The following is a 17,054-nucleotide window of genomic DNA, read 5'->3' as shown; positions in this document are numbered from 1 at the left end:
ATAAGTTCCTCAGGCCAGGGACTTTTTTTATTTGATTTGTAAAGTGCAATGAGCACCTAGGGCACTGTATAAATAAATAATTCTCTCATAAGAACATAAATGAGATTTGCGACCCAGAATACATTTCAATGTCTGAGTCAGCCTTTAATTTATATGACATTATGAGATGCCTTTGGTTGTTTATTCCACACACATTTAGAATAGTTAGATTAATATTTCAAACAGGTACATGGTATAACTCCCAAGAAAGGAGTAATTTACATAAGGCTACTCCTTTCACAGTCAGCAAGCAACAGTGTCATCCCATGAGGTTATGGTTAGCCAATGAAAGTTTGCTCTGGTGATGTAATACTTGAAACTTCATCTGCCACTGGAGAGCTTCAATGGATGGAGTTTCTGTGGAGCCAGAGAGTACTGAGGTCCTCCCTCTCCTGACTGCATCTACATTCATTTCCATGTAAATTAATCTCTTTTCTTAATAAAGAACAGTTTATATTCAGAATTTCTCAGAATTCATGTGGCAAGGGATTGAATGGGATACCTGGGTTTGGTTTGCTCTAATGAGATAGGGGTTAGATGCAAAGTTTGAATCTAGATCCACATCTACACTTCCCAACCACTCAAGGGCGTTCAGAACCACCTCTCCTTATGAAGCACTAGTGTAGAGTCAATCTCATGATAATACTTAGCTCTCATATAATGCTTTTCATGCATATATCTTAAGCTGCTTTACCCAGGAGGGTTCCATTTTACAAACGGGGAAACAGAAGTACACAGCAGTGAACTGATTTGCCCAAGAGATTAGGGAATAGAAGTCAGGTGTCTGAACTTCCAAGCCCCTGGATGTTGGTGCCTGTTTTTAGAGTCTTCTTGTGTTTGGCACAATAGCATTTTAGAGTCCAACAGAGAGAGGAAACTCAAGAATTTCCTCTGAATACTTGTGTTTGTCTAGCTATCCATCCATGTTCTTAGACAAATATAAGGGCATTACATGTAAAAGCATGAATTGTTTTATATGACTGACCAATCTTTGTGCAGTTTTCATGTGTTTTACCTATTTTTGGTTCCGTACACACATTTTTGCCATACTTTCTAGAATGTTGGGAGATAACTTTTTTCTAACAAGTGTGATGCACACCCTTCTTTTTGCCTAGGGGCCCTAACCAAGATCAGGACACTCTAGGTGTTGTGTGCACACACCGTGAGCTACAGTCTCTGCCCTGAGCAGCTTACAGTTTAAGTAGATATGACAAAGGAATTATTCTTCTGCCCATTTTGCAGATGAGGAACCAAAACACAGAGACGTTAAGGCCTACATTCACAAAGGTACAAGGATTATGTATAGTCTGACCTTTTGGTGCTGTTCTTCCCTCCAGGAAACTTCAGTACACCAACTGAATGAGACCTGGGAGGTCAGTCTCCAGAAAGATACAAACACACCATACACTATCATCACCATCACATTTACCTAAGATGATCAACAATAACCATGCCATGTGTGCCATCCAGAGTCATACATGCAGATTGTACCATTCATCTTTCTGCTTTGAAAGCGTCTGCTTTTCACTTGATCTTTGCACTTCAACCATTAGAAAAATATCAGCTTCCACACATTTTCTAACAAGACTTTTCAATGTCCAAAGACCTTACCTTTCAAAGATAGCAGCCAAAGAAAGAACAGCTCTGATAGAAGCTTCATGGTTAGCTATTTGAGAAATGAATATTCTAGGAGAGATGTCACTTAGGCTTTATGGGGAGGTGGAGGGGTTGTCAGCAATGAAAATGTCTTTCCTTCCTCCTGCTTTTATACTTCAGCAAACTGCTAACTTAGCAGCCATAAACTTTATTGGCTTCCTCACTTTTGTAAACCCAGCCTTTGAATTAAAGTGATAACGATAATATTTCAGTGCTGTACTTCAAAAAAATAAAGACGTGTGCTGTATGTTATACATGATTGCACCTGGAAGTTAAAGTAAGGGGGAGCAAGGCGGGAGGAGTACTGCTACTCCTCCTCTACTAAAAGTCCAGGGAGAGTTGCCCAGTCTCTTGACGCAGCGCTCATCCTCAGTTCACCCCCTCCCAGGCAAGTGCAGTGGTTGGTACCCCACCTGTGTCACTGAATCAAGTAGCTCACTCTCTCAGTCTGCAGGTACAAGAAATAAACTATACTCTTATCTGTGTTACCCTGAAAGGTTCCTGGTGACAATATAAAACCATAAGAATGCTGCATGTACCACCAAAAGCAAGGGATCATAATATGTACAGCTTGGGTATGTTTTAGTCATTGAATCCAATATGTGGGTACTATGGTTGGAACTAACATTTGTTAAATAACAAATACCATACCAAATAACAATACCGCTTACTCCTACATGTTAAAAGCACATTCATGGCAGACAGTTAAAACCATATATAAATCTTTGTAGTTCTATCACTCACCCAATGCATGAATATTGTTATGCTTAAAGGTACTGCATAAATCACAAATCTCTTGGAGATCGGGTGTGAACACATCCTTCATAACATATCTGTCAGGATGAATTAATAAGGAGCCCCTGTCGCCCCTGCCAAACACTCACCCCTAAGCCAAAAGGGAGTTGTGAACCTTCCCAGGAGTTTGGACTGAGGGGGATTCACTAACTGTTGTGACCAGCGTGAGAGAGAACGCACAGAAGAACAGAGAAGAAGGGAGAGGCAAGCAACCCAAGCAGGAACCTGTAAGTACAGTGTGATCCTGTAAAGACCTAGAGAGAGAAAGAGACAGGTTTGGTGTTGTCTGTAGAGACTTGTGGGCTGCAAGCAGGCCCAACCTTAAGGAAAATGGCACCCTGGTCGAACTTGTATTTTGATGCCCCCTCCTTTCCCCCCCATCACCCCAGGCCCCCTGGGTTTCTCCCACCCCACCACCTTTGGGCCCTGCTGCCTCCCCTAGTGTTTAATTGTATTGAAAGAGATGCCAGAGCTCAGCCCTGGCACAAATTAAGCACTGGCAAGGCAACATGATACTGGTGGGTGCTGGAGGGGGGCCCAGCTCTGAAGGCACCGCCACCACCCCCAGCAGTGCAGAAGTAAGGGTGGCATGGTATATGGTGTATTGCCACCCTTACTTCTGCGCTGCTGTAGTGGCTTGTGGTGCCCGGTGCTTAGCATGTGGCTCAGCCCTCTGGCCACTCCTAGCTCGCCAGGGATGCCTCTTCAGATTTTGGTGGGGGAGGGAGGAGGCAAACTTTTACTGTGATTCCAGGGGATACTGAGGCACCCAAAAACTCTAGGGTTTGTTTTTTTTTGCAGATAACTTAGAAATTAGCTATTGATTTCACCATACACACTCAAATCCACAACCATATTTCCATCAGTAATAATTAATATTTGCAGATAGGGAAAGCAAGAAAAATGCGGCTTGAGAACTTGTTAGAGTCAAAATTCAGTGAAATATACTTCTGAATTGGGCTTGTTACAAATGGACTAGTGAATGAATTGTTAAATCAACTAATCATTTCTGGTTCTAGGATATTCATTTTGTATGTCTTTGACGTGCGATATTGACACTTAGTGGTTTTTGCAGTATTGTTGTAACCATGTTGATATCAGGATATGAGAGCCACAAGGTGAGTGAGGTAATATCTTTAATTGGACCAACTTTGGTTGGTGAAAGAGACAAGCTTGCGAACCCCACAGAGCTCTTCTCCTGGTCTGTGGAGCTCAAAAGGGCTTCTCTCTTTCACCAACCAAAGTTGGTCAAAAGAAAGTTATTACCTCACCCCCCTTGTCTCTCTGTTTGTGTTTTAACAGCTTCAAAGCTTGAACTCTTTGACTCTCAACTTCTATTGTCATTAAAAAATTATCTGGCCTCCCCCATAATTTCCCACAACTGAAAAGTAAAAATTATAAAAATACTAAAAAGCTTAAAAATAAACAATTGATATTACATATCAAAGTTATAAAAAATAAAAATTGCCTTATAGCAAGTCTATTTATAAGCCACCAGAGCAGCAGGGTTGAAGTGGGGGGAGGGATAAGGAGAGGAGATGTGGCAGAGCCAATCCACACATTTTCCTCACACTAACAGCAGGAACCCCAGGGACTTCCAGGGGATGAATGAGGTTGCAGAATATGGGATTAAGTCAGAGATGGGAGTAAAGAAATGAAGTACGTGGTGTCAGCCTACCTGCTATGACCTCCTTGAAACCCACTTACCTTTCATTCAATCCCTGATTGCTTATCCACACCCTCAGGTTCTTTTTTTTTTAACTTTCTGTTTCCAGTACTTGTACTTAGCAGTATACTGAAATTCCCTGGGGCAGGGCCTTGCTTAAGCTGTTGGGCAAAGTGCTATGCACATTTCTATATTGCATCAAGAATAAGGAAACTCCTTGGTTAATCTGCCATTAAAACTAAACTACAGAATCACTGTGTTGGGAACATCCCTGGGACAGGACACAGCGCAGTGAGCCAGCATGCTACTCCCTTACCCACTGTGGTCCCCACTCCCACTCCTGTTCAGATGCGGGGGAGGCACATGGGGGAGCTGATCTCACGCTCATCTCTCCTGCGCACCCACCTGCCTGACTTTGGGGAGGCAGCCCCTGGGACCAAGGGAGTGAAGCTATTGAGCCAGGGGAGCAGGGAGGACCCTCACCTGCTGATGCGGGGGGTGGGAGGTGCAATTTGAAGATTTTCCCCCAACAGCTCAAGTCATGCCCTCTGCCCCCAGGCAGCCCTCCCCCTAACCCTCAGTTGCCCTATGGGAAAGCAGCTGTTCCAACCCTACCTCTCCCTGCCGCGCTGAAGCAGCAGCTCTTCCCTACTGCTCCCAGCCATTTGGTGCATGTGCTGTTGGTTCACCTCTCCCGGTCCCGGGCTTCAGCAAGCAGGAGAGGGAGGGCGAGGGCTCAGCAGGGAAACCCTGGCAGAAAACTGGGGGGGGGGAGGGAGGATGTGACCCTGCATGGCCCTCCATGTGTCCCCTCTCTGCAAGGAAGGGATGGATGGGAGCAGGCTGCAGCAGCGCCCCCGGTTCGTGTGGTGCTCACCTGTGCAGAGTTAAGTGTGCGCTCCTTCCGGCAGTGCCAGGGGAAAGAGCAAGCCCTTTCCTGGACAAGTGGGGCTCTTAAGGGAAGATGGGGGTGGGCCTGCTACAGTAACACACAAACTAGATAGCAGGAAGGCTGCTCCAAGCCCCCAGCCGGGACATATAGAGATAAGCTGCTGGCGCACACATCCCTTCTCCTCCTCAGTCAGCCACCCACCCCAGACATCAGATCAGGAGCCTTTCAGCACAGCTCTGCCCACTCCCCATGGCTTCTAACGCAGGGGGCCCTCTGTCCCAGGAGAGTGGGGAGCCCTGGGCAGCTGCTGCTGCTCCTACCTGGAGGAGTTACCTGAGTGCCTAGTCAAGCTGCGGATTGAGGCCTCCTTCTCCAGCTATGTGTGTTTTTATCTCCCTGGCGCTGGCCAGGCTGGCTGGCTGACTGCTTCCTTAAGCCCAGCTGGCTCTCGGTCCGCAGGTCACGTCATGTGGGAGGTATCAAATGCACCCCCCTCAGTTCATCACACTGGGCAAACTGCCCTGTTTGCCTTGGTCAAAGGCCAGCCCTGGCTGTAAGCTAAAAAAAACTCCTTTGGTCTTGGTTTCTTCCACATTCAGACACACAAAGAATGTACAGAGTTCTGTGTGCAAACAAACTTGCTTCAAAGCAATACTGCACCACCACCAATTTCCACTCCCAACCGGAACAATCTCCTAGACTCAGAATTTTTGGCTAACCGCTCGACCCAAAAGAGGTAACATTATTATAATACACCATAATGGTAGATGTGTGAAGCACTTTACAGGCAAATAAAGAAGTCCACGTCTCTGCTAAGACTTAAAATCTCCTGGGCCTAGTGGCACATGAGGCCACCCATTTTCCCCCCACTGCTGACTGCACAGAGCAAGATGTTTGTCTCCGTAAGGACAGCATCCTTTCAATTATCCTGCAGCAGGTCACTCTGTCTCCTTCACAGCCTATCTTCCCTCCAGGTGGAATCCAAACTAAGACATACCTAGCACTTCCACCACGGGATAGCCTGATGACAGGACCAAACCTTCATAGCTATCTCTGTCTGATGACTGAGTCCACAGCCTGCTGACCTGTGCACACAACACTGCCACATTGGTGACATGATCTCTCCAATGAATTCCCAAGATCCTTCTCAAATAACACCGGTGAAGAGCCCTCGGCGTCCTGCTGTGCATGCCACTACCTCCCACGTTGCCGAGGCACACAGTAATGTTGGTAAGACAACAGCATTGTACAATCTGCTAAGAACTTGGGGCTAGATCCACTAAGACGACTTACGTGGTACCAAGTATCAGAGGGGGTCGCCGTATTAGTCCATATCCACAAAAACAACCAGGAGTCCGGTGGCACCTTAAAGATGCATGGATGTCTCCAGGCATCTGAAGAAGTGGGGTTTTTTACCCACGAAAGCTTATGCCCAAATAAATCGGTTCATCTTTAAGGTGCCACCGGACTCCCCGTTGTTTTTAAAGAAGATTTAGACATTCCACTGTTGAGTAGCACCTAAGCTAGGCCTGTTATGAGAGTGGTTGCCTCCCCACTCCATTACAGTCAATAGCCTAATGGTGAGGGCACTCTCCTGAAAAGTGGGAAACTTGGGTTTAAGTCCCTGCTCCAAATTAGGCAAAGTGAGGATTCACACCTGGGTCTCCCACATCCCAGGGTGGTGTGCTAACCACCGGGCTATTGGCTATATTAGGAAATATACATTTGCTCCCAGTTGTATTTTTTTGCAGAGCACAGGGACTGGGTACACCTACCAGACCCAGTTCCACACCTAGTTTGTGAATGCCATGGCGGGGCTTAGATGTGAGATAGGATGCTGAGCTGATCAGCAGAATCAGGACAGTTTGGCGCATCTGCAACTGTGGAATTTAGGTGCCCACTGAGTTAGGAAGCAGCTGAGCAGGAGAGTTGAGGATCTCAGTGGTGTTTAAATGTTGGACTTAGGCACCTGACTCCCTTTGCGGATCCCCTTAGCCTATGTGCAGAACCAGCAGCCATTTTGTTCTCAGAATTGTTACAGATAAGACAAACAAACTGTGCTCTCTCCTAGAAACTTTACTTTTGTACTTTCATATTGCTGTTGTCCTCAGTCTAAAACAAGTCACGTTCAGTTGGAAGAACGTTGTTGGTCTTATTGTGTGGGGAAGAAACAGCACAACTGTTTAACCCACCAAAAAAGAAGCTCACATTATTTTGTATTGTTGAAATGCCTCTGAGAAGAATGGTGATTGATGAGAGGGATTTGAACCAAGAGAGGGTGGTTGATTGGTACATGGGCAATGGAAGACTATCCCAAGCATAAAAGGCAGCATGGGGAAAGGTAGGAGAATGAGGAGCCAAGAAAGATTTGTTTGATCTTTTACAAATTCTTTCCTTCTTCAGATCAAGTTGTTTTGAGACCTGTTTTACTGCAATAGGGAATCACACTTATTTTTGCTATGTCATTTTCAGAGTGACAGTACATGGCATTAGAATTTATGGTGTCCTTTGTTCATAGTATATCATGTAATTACATTTTATAGATTAACTTCCGCAGTAATACAGGGTATCATCAATGTTCATAGCAATGAAATACAAGACCATAAAAATGTCTATGAATGATTAACCCATTGTATGCCAAGGATAGCTGTACAAACCTCCTCTTAAAAGTTGGTTTGGCTGGCAATTTGTTAAAATGTCAAGTTTCTGAGAGGTAAACTAAATATAGTTGCCCTGGTGTGTGAACCACAGTAAATGATGTCAGTTATCCTAAACAGCCTATCATTTAAACATTGCTGTCTATTCTGGTCAGATTATTTCCAAGTTTAGCAAGTAAGTTTTGCAGCCTCATCTTGGCCTTACTTTATTTAGATTGTTTGTGGAAATTATAGTGAAAGGTACGCCTTGGAGAACGAAGCGTACCCTAGAAGAGGTACAATGCAGGTTATGTCTCCACTGCAATCAGAAGTGTGACTGCAGCACATGTAGATATAAGCAAGCTAGCTTTGCTCTAGCTAGCTCCAATAATAATAGCAGTAAAGCCATAGCAGCACGCACTGTACTAGCTGGGATCCTCTGTAAGTACTCAAGCAGTTAGCCTATGCTGCCACAGCTTCACTGCTATCATTCTTTAGGCTATACAGATTGAAGCTAGGCTGTATATGTCTACACATTCTGCAGTCACTCTTCTGATTGCAGTGGAGACATACACTGCTTCCATCTCTGGGCAAGCCAAAGAGCTTCCACCCAGCTCACAGGGCCATTTCTGGTTGTGAGAGGGGAATTCTCTCTCCCAGATATCTTAGCTACTTACATGCCCCCGCATTGCCATAATATCTGAGTGCCTCCCAGTCTTCAATATATCTATCCTCAGAACACCCAGTGTTATTATCCCCAGATGGGGAACTGAGGCACAGAGAGGCTAAGTGACTTTCCCCAAGGTCACTCTGGACATCTATGGTGGAACAGGAACTTTAACCCAGGTCTCCCAACTTCTAGGCCAATACCCTAACCACTGGACCTCTTCCTCTCACTTCAGTCCACGTGCTCCCACTCAGTCTGGGGGGGGGGGGTGTCTCAGAGACTGCCACACATGTTAGACCTCGTTCCCATTTACACTAAGGTCCCTTTTACGCCATTCTAGCAGTACAAAGGTCTTCCCAACCCAGTCCACCCCTGGAAGGGCTCCAGTGTGTTGTAAGTGAACCCAGCTGCTGGGTCCGCTATGCTGCTAAGCCTGCTGGGTCTGGGAAGTGGCTGATCACTGTTCCTAACTCTGGGTCTCTCAGGCACATTCCCAGTGCAGACCCTGTGTCCAACACCCTTCTTGGGCCATGGGATCCCACAGTCCAGCCACCTTAAGCCACTGCTTCTGCCCTCCCAAACTCCCAGTTGCTTAGATATATTTTTACCAGAGTCTGTCTGGCTATGGGAGCTCTGTTTTCTAGTTAAACTCTTCAGGGACAACATGGCAGGAACACAGATTAGTAACGGACTATCTTACTTTATTCCTGAAACCCCTAGAGAGTTCTAGACCTGTGAAGAATAACAAAACCATGAACACAACCCCCTGAGTCTGAGCTAACCCCTTCAGTAAGTCCTGGTTTGGTCAGTGTCCATAGGTTAAGCAGTCCTTCCTGACTTCTTCTTGTGTTTGGTGGTCATCTGGTCCTCTTGCTCATATTCACTCCCCACTACCACTTAAATACAACCTCTGTCCCTTTTGGCCTATGTGCTCCAGCTGAGAAATTCCAGCCCTTTCCTCCAGACAGGCTTCTGTGGAGAGAGTCCATTATCCCACGGCAATGGGCCAGTGGTTGAGAGACAATCCAAGCTGAGATTGCTCTGTGATGGCTTCTCAGCCAGTCAATCAACTAGGAGCCAAACCCTTAATACAAAACAGATATTGTAATCCAAAATTGAGGTTACACTTCAAAATGAAGGTTACAATCCAAGATGCAGTTCAGTTTGATAGACATATCTTGCTCTGTTACAAAACATTTAATTATAACCTATTCCCCTTAAAGGCCCCTTTTCACTGCCAGAGTAGTGCAAAGAGAGTGCTAAGTGTAAATGAGACTCAGGCCAAGTGTGTTCTTTGAATGGGTCCATGTGTCACTAGGAAGTAGGCCAACACCAAATAGGTCTCATTATTAGTTCCCTTCATGAGCTGTGTGTACTTAAAATCCCATCAGAAAGGGACCACCATTGCACACAAAGTGCCAGCAGTTGAAAGGCAGGGAGGGCATTCATGGATTTTACAAAAAATGCCACCACAAGGTTAACAAGTCATCCGCAAAAGCTAAACGTTCTTTCGACAGTTGTGGGAGGGAAGAAAAATATGTACAGCTTGTTGTTTCCATCAAATGGTGGAATCAGGGTGTACCTCAGCACCTGCCCTGTAACCATGGCTACTTCTGTGCTGTGCAGCTTTGGCTCAGAGGCCTGCCACCTGTAGCACGCTCACAGCACAATGGCCTCCCCATGGCGTCCACTAGCCTGGTTACTCCTTGCAGCGTGACACCAACTCCCCACCAGTCGCATCTTCCCAAAACCGTCTCCCTGGTAGTGCCCAGTCCCTAAGTCACTGAAGTGCTTTTGAAACATGTTATCATCTGTACCTTGGTTCCCCATCTGTGGGGACAACAGCACTGCCCTACCTCAGAATGGGAATGGGAAGATAAATCCATTAAAGACTGTGAGGTGCTTAGGTCATGGGGCCATATAAATACTGAGATAGATAGATTAATTGCATGCCCACCAGTTTCAGTGCCTTTTCCCCCTCTTGTAATAGAAAGTCAATATGTTTTTCCCTTTTACCTCTACCATGTATTTCACGGGTCCCCACTACCTTGCTGATAACACCCTCCCCTCACTTTTGAGTGCTTACATAGAATGCCCATCTTGCATGCAGAATGTTAGTTTTGGGCATGCTATTATGATTTGTATGACAGTAGTGCCTGTGTGCAGGGCCCTAATTTTGAAACAAAAGAATATTCATTACTACTACTGTCAGGTCATAATACGACATAATCGTTGACCTATTTTATTTTTATTTTATTTGTAAAATCATTAAAAGCAGCTGCTACTTAGTAGTGATTGACATATCGTCCTCCCCGCTCCAGAGCGGTCTCCTGTTTGTGGTGTAATGAAGTGGTCTGACACTGCAAAAAGCATCAAAATAAAAAGTATTAAAAATAAAATAAAACTAGACTATTTCAACTATTAGATCCTATTATACACTACTACTACTGACAGGTCATGAAATAGTGTAAATATGTAACAAGGAAAAAAGCCATAACAAAAATTCAAAACAAAATTATTTAAATTCCAGAACAAAAATGGTCTAAAACCAAACATTTTCAGACATTCCATTTCACAGGAAATTTCAAAAATATCTGCTTTCATTCTGATTCGGAACAAAAGCAAAAAAACTGAAATGGTGGCACTCCTAGTCCTGGCTAAATGGAAATTCCAAGTTTCAACCAGCTCGCGCTGTGAGTAAGAGGCTTCCTGGGATCCTTGTTGGGCTCACTGACTAGGAGGCAACATAACTGTGTACATTAAGCCAGTGTATTATATCAGCACAACAGGAGAGTTATTGCAGAAGCAGAGGGTAGGCTTGTTTTGCACCTGTTTTGCAGACACAACTGGTCTGGGTGTGTGCCTCAGCTGCTTCAAAGCCTACAGTCTACTCCTGATTGGGTATTTTATACCTCTTTGTTATGAAAACCTTTTCCTTTATCATCATTCTGTCTGTTGCACTAACACATACAATGGGCTAAGTGCTGTAACACTGTGAGCCACTCACAGGACAAAATCACCCTATCTCAACATAGCAACAGTTTTAATCTTTGCACCACAACATTGTGTCAGTGCCTGACAATGTGATGCCACATACTGGGGGTAAATCCAGTGACCACAATGTGTCCCTGGATGATTTGTAAACAGCAGAACCCAGGATTGAGAGATCCCATGCAAGTGATAAGTGATGCACTTTGATCCAAGGAAAGACGGGGGTATTCAACCTCATGCATGAACCCTCAGCAGCAACCAGGAGGGGCTAATAATTTACTTAGGTGAAGAGACATTTGAAAGGACACTGCTACCATCTGCTGGAGGTAATAGGAATGCTCTATGGGAACTGAAGGAGTCAAGAATTGTCCAGCCATTGCAAAATGGTGTAGAATAGAACCACTCGGCAGAGTTGCCAACTCTCATGATTTTATCATGAGTCTTGAAAAACGTGGTGGTTAAAGGACTATAGGAGAATCCCAGTGACCACTGAAAAGAAAAAGTTTCTAAAGCTCATGGCTGCAGAGAAAAAGCTTGAAAGGGCTCAAAAATCAGAAGGCAAATAAAAAGAATCCAACTTTATTCTTTTTCAAGTCTCATGGTTTCTGAGGGCTTGGCTCATGACTTTTGAACACTCAGGGTTGGCAATATCGCAACAGTTACTGGGCGCCACGGAAAAAAAGCCACCCCTACCATTATTTATAGGGGACTCACGCCCTCCTCCTCCTCCCAAGACCTCCACAGCTCCCCATCATTGGCCTGGAACAGTTAAGCTCAACCCTCAGCGCCAGTTTTAATGAGCAAGTGAAACTAAACAGAAAAACCCACAGGTGTAGAAACCGGCTGCTTTGGCTAGGGCCTCACACCATTTAGACACTGATTTAAGGGGTGAGGCTAGTCCTGGAGGAATGCATAGTGCAGCCTTTTGTCATGTACCAGGTGCTGTCTCAGAGCAAGCTTCCTCCTTCACCCACTGGATGCTCATCTGCCCTCTGTAGGACCTGCTACTAGTCAAGAGACCCTTTACACGCTCCCTTCAGCGACTGCAGCTTCTGCAGTCATGGGAGAGCCAGGAGTACCTCAGCATTCAAAGCTGGAGCCTCTCCTAATTGCCTTTTTGAGCTGCTTCTAAGCCTGATATATTTGTCCCAGAGGAAAAACTTGCCAACAAGAACAAATCTGACTCTTGGAAGGCTCCGATGGGGCATTCGGCATGAGGAGACATCCTGTGTCAGGAGCCTCCACTCTCTCCCCTGCCACTGGGCGCTGTCCCTTGTGTGAGGAGCCTGAAGCAGCACGCCCAACGTGCTCCAATAGGGAAATAAGGGGGTCACAGAGATTTCAGTCGATGGGAAAAGTTAATTAATTCCCCTCTCTCCACTTCTCCTTTTCCCTTTGTGGAGCTGTTCATAATTCATCATGTGATGCAAAGGCAGGGGTTTCAGGAGCCTGAGCCCAGATGGAATTGTAAACCTTGTGCAATGAGACATGTCCCCTGCCACACCATGCACACAGAGAGTCTATTTCAGTGGGGCTCAGAGACCCTTTCAGAGTCACACAAGTACAGAAAATCTCAAGGGCTGAAATTGTCCCCTCCACTTATGGGAACAGAAGGAGCCCAGTTCGTCTGGAACTCCCCCTGGGGGTGTGGGACAGGGGAGTGCTGCCTCGGCAATATTGTTCGCTCTTCCCTGGGATCCAGCAGATGCTCAGCTACGGGTGCTGTGACAGACAGCCATCTCTCCGACACCCCCCGTAGCACAGCGTGGGCCTGCAGCTGCACTGCCCTCCGTGTCCCTTGTCCGCCTCTTGTAAGAAGCCACTCCCAGGCCAGAATACTTTAAACTGAGATTTCCCCTGTGAGGGATCTCATTTGTTAAGTCTCGTATGTCACATTAGTCAAGTCCAACCTTTGTTCTCTTCCTTCTGGAGTCAGTAGGGATAACGCACGCAGGAGTCCCACGGCTCGCCTTCCCAGGCTCTGGACTGATAACTCAAGCCAGTTATAGTGCTCCGTCAGCAAGGTGGCCCCTTTCTACTCTCTCTGATCCCCCCTGCGCTGGAGGAGGTCAGCAGGCCTCCTCCAAGCTGGCTACCCTCTCTCTCATTCTTTAGCCTTTTGGAAGCTTCTCTTTTACCACGGTGTCTAGTAAAAGAGAAGCTCCATGACCTACCTGTCATGAGACAGTGATACCGTTCCCCACCTGGGGAGTAGAGCTGAGTGAGGCACAGGTGGGGCTGCACCCATAACCTCTTAAAGGGGCCAGTCACCTTATGACATGCACAGACTACTCTGTGTGAAGGCCCAGGAAGTAGCAGAACCCAGGGATCCCAGGCAGCAGTCTGACTGTGGGTGCATTCTGAGAAGCTGGTTATTTGAGGGTTTGTGGGCAGGGAAAAGGCAGGGACCAAGCAGTTTCCACGGCATCATCCCCCACTGGCCTCTCAGATATCTAATTGGCCATTAATGACAATACTATTAATGATACTTCAAGCATCATTACTTCTTTCTGAGTCCTCTCTGCAGCCTCGGAGGACTCAGCCTCTGGTAATAAAGCTTTTGAGAGAACCATGTTGGCAGACAGGAAGGAGACCAATGGCATAGCACAAGGAGCCAGTCTTTCTGCCTCTGATGATCTTATAGTTATGGCACCGGAGAGGGCACAGGAGATCTAGGGTCCCTTCTTGTCTGCGCTCAGACTTCCCGTATGACCTTGAGCATGTTACTTGCTCTCTATGTGCTTCAGTTCCCGATCTATAAAACGGGGATAGACTTCCTTTCTCCCACGCTTTGTCTGCCTTGACTGTTTAGATTGCAAGCTCTTCAGAGCAGGGCCAGCCTTAGGGGTGAGCCACCCGGGGCATCTTGATCAACAGGTGTGCACTGCTGGTGTAGAGTCAGAAGTTGCTACCAGCTGGAAGGGGAGTCCCGCATTGGGGGCAGAGGACCATGGGTGGGAGTGAGGCAAGTCGTGACTGCTCCCCACCACAACGTTCTGGGAGCTGTGGCAGAGGGGGGCGGAGGCAGGAGCAAGGAGCAACACCAAGTGCACCATGCATCCAGGTCACTTTCTCCACTTGGGTGGCTACTCTCCTATCCTCCCCTTACACAGCCCTGGTGGGGAAAGTGACCAGGAGGCAGGAAGCCCTGATGTCACTCCCCTTGCTCCCCCCCCACACAGCATCTAGGGGTGTATGAAGAAGCAGCATTTGAGGGGGGGAGCAAGCATCAATGCCAGCTGCTCTGTGCATCCAGTTTCCCAATGTGGGTGCAGGAGGGGAGTGCAGGCATGGGGGCACAGTGCATGGGTTATGGGCAAAAGGGGGTGGGGAGCCTGAGGAGCCCATGGGGGCCCAGGAAATGGGGAGTGCCCACAGGGGCAGGAGCAATGGGGGGGACCACACCCATGGGGGCTAGAGGCACCAAAATACAAGTTTGCCCAGAGCACCATTTTCCCTAAGGCCGGCCTTGCAGAGTAGGGTCTGTTTCTTACTCTGTGTATATGCAGTGCTTAACACAACGGGGACCTGTTCTCCCTCAGAGCCCCTGGGCACTGGTGTGACAGCAGTAATGGGTTGAAAGGCCCCTAAAGCCCCTCCCCCATGAGAAGGCAATTACTTAGTAACTCCATGGGTTCAGCCTGTCTGGATGCTGTCTTCTCTGAGACTGGCTAGAACAGCTAGCCACACTTCAGGAACCTCCTGGGTCACCATAGTTCCCCTCAGTGCTGGGCAAAAACAGCAGTCTCCAACCCTGTCGGCCTAGGTTACATGGGCCACCCACACAGGGTGACTAGCTGTCCTGATTTTATAGGGACAGTTCCGATATTCAGGGCTTTTTCTTATATAGGTGCCTATTACCCCCCACCCCCATCCCGATTTTTCACACTTGCTATCTGGTCAAGCTACACCCACAGCAGTGTCACATTCCTTTCACCTCACTCATGAGAAACACGTGGCCCCTGGGCGCCAGGCTGTGGACAGAATGCTGGGTGAGGAAATGCTCCCTCACAAATGGTGCTGCACAGGGGCCAGCTGACCTTGCTGAACTCCCCACTGAAGAATTGCAAGCCTTTTGTTCTGAGGATCTCAGTGCTGACAAGTGAGTTTCTAATCATTTCTGAGCCTGGAATGTGGGTTCAGTTTCCTACGGCTCAGTGTGAGACATGCGTCTGGATAGCTGGAGCAGGCACAGGCTGGGGCAGTCTGTCAAAATTACCAAGCAGATGGGAGTTCTCCCACCAAGGTAGCAACATTATGCAGACTGAAGTGGCTGCTTCCATAATGAGCCTATATACCTGCCTTGGAGTCACCTGGTTAGGCCCTTGCTTGCGGATTGGTTGGGCCCTAGTTGATTGGCACAGGCCTAGCACAATTATCTCAGATGACTCACCAGTTCAGGGCCAGCTGGTGTCTGGCTGAAGACGGTGAGGCTGGGCTGTGGACTGCAGCGGCCCCTGGCTGAAATGAGGCTGAACATTGAAACTGAACATGGAGGAGTGGGGGAAAGGAAGTTACCTTGGACTATGAAGGAGAAGAAGTAGGGTATAAGGCAGGGGTGCCAGAACAGGGGGGCCATGGCCCCCCATTTACCGGCCGTAAGGGTGAGTGATGGGGCGGAGAGGAGCTCAGGGAGTGGGAGCACTGCAGGAGCAGGGCCTCGGGGGAAAGAGCCATGGTTTGGGCATCAGGGGCCCCTCCACTTTTAGGGACTTTCTTCCACTTCTGGTATAAGGAATGGTCTCGAGTCAGGAAAAAGAAGAAAAGAATCCAAATGGCGTATCAATCTTTCTGGGTTTAAACCTTTATAGTCCCCACTCCCTATGAGATGCTAAAATTGTCAAAGGCTTGGACATGAGGCAGCTATCTGGAAGGGAACAGTGAGGTGCAGTACATGTGGAGGGAATTGCTCGTATGAGAACTGCGTAGAAGAAATAGAACCTAAATGCCGCAATTGTGTGGGAAAGCATAGTGCAGCATATAAAGGATGTGCAGTAGCAGAACGAGCTAGAGAAATACAAAAACATAAAATTATTCAAAAAGTATCATATGTGGAGGTACCCAGTGGTGAGCTGGAGCCAGTTCGCACCGGTTCACTAGAACCGGTTGTTAAATTTAGAAGCCCTTTTAGAACTGGTTGTTCCACGAGGGACAACCGGTTCTAAAAGGGCTTCTAAATTTAACCGGCCAAAAGTGGCGCCTTAGGCGCCAACTCCATGGGTGCTCCAGCCCTGGAGCACCCAAGGGGAAAATCTGGTGGGTGCAGAGCACCCACCGGCATCTCCCCCCCCCCCCCCCCGGCCTCAGCTCACCTCCGCTCCGCCTCCTCCCCTGAACGTGCCACCCCGCTCTGCTTCTCCGCCCCCCAGGCTTCCTGCGAATCAGCTGTTCGCGCGGGAAGCCAGGGCAGGCTGAGAAGCAAGCGGCGGCTTCCCACTCAGGCCCAGGGAGGCAGAAGTGAGCTCGGGCGGGGGGGGGGGCAAGGAGGGCCGCCCGTGCCGCAGCAGGTAACCCAGGCTGGGGGGGCATGCAGGGGAACCGCTCCCCGCCCCAGATGACCTCCACCACCCTCGGCCTAAGCGGGAAGCCACCACCCGCTTCTCAGCCCTCCCCGGCTTCCCGCCGAACAGCTGATTCGCGGGAAGCCGGGGGAGGGGGCAGAGAAGCAGAGCGGGGCGGTGCATTCAGGGGAGGAGGTGGAGTGGAGGTGAG

The 17,054-nt window shown here is 47.8% G+C and overlaps 1 protein-coding gene across 3 annotated transcripts in view; it reads right to left on the bottom strand.

Moving 5' to 3' along the window:
* Nucleotides 1-5,466, bottom strand: part of PLB1 (phospholipase B1) — a 136,132-nt gene extending 130,666 nt beyond the window's left edge. For all 3 annotated transcript variants that reach the window (XM_073338615.2, XM_073338612.2, XM_073338616.2), the window contains exon 1: nucleotides 5,382-5,466. The gene's annotated coding sequence lies outside the window, so the exon portion shown is untranslated. The remainder of the gene's footprint in view (nucleotides 1-5,381) is intronic.
* Between the last annotated feature and the right edge of the window lie 11,588 nt (nucleotides 5,467-17,054).

The sequence above is a fragment of the Lepidochelys kempii genome, chromosome 3 (assembly GCF_965140285.1).
Source record: "Lepidochelys kempii isolate rLepKem1 chromosome 3, rLepKem1.hap1, whole genome shotgun sequence".
NCBI classification, from domain to species: Eukaryota; Metazoa; Chordata; order Testudines; family Cheloniidae; genus Lepidochelys; species Lepidochelys kempii.
This window is presented reverse-complemented; position numbering and strand designations above follow the sequence as displayed.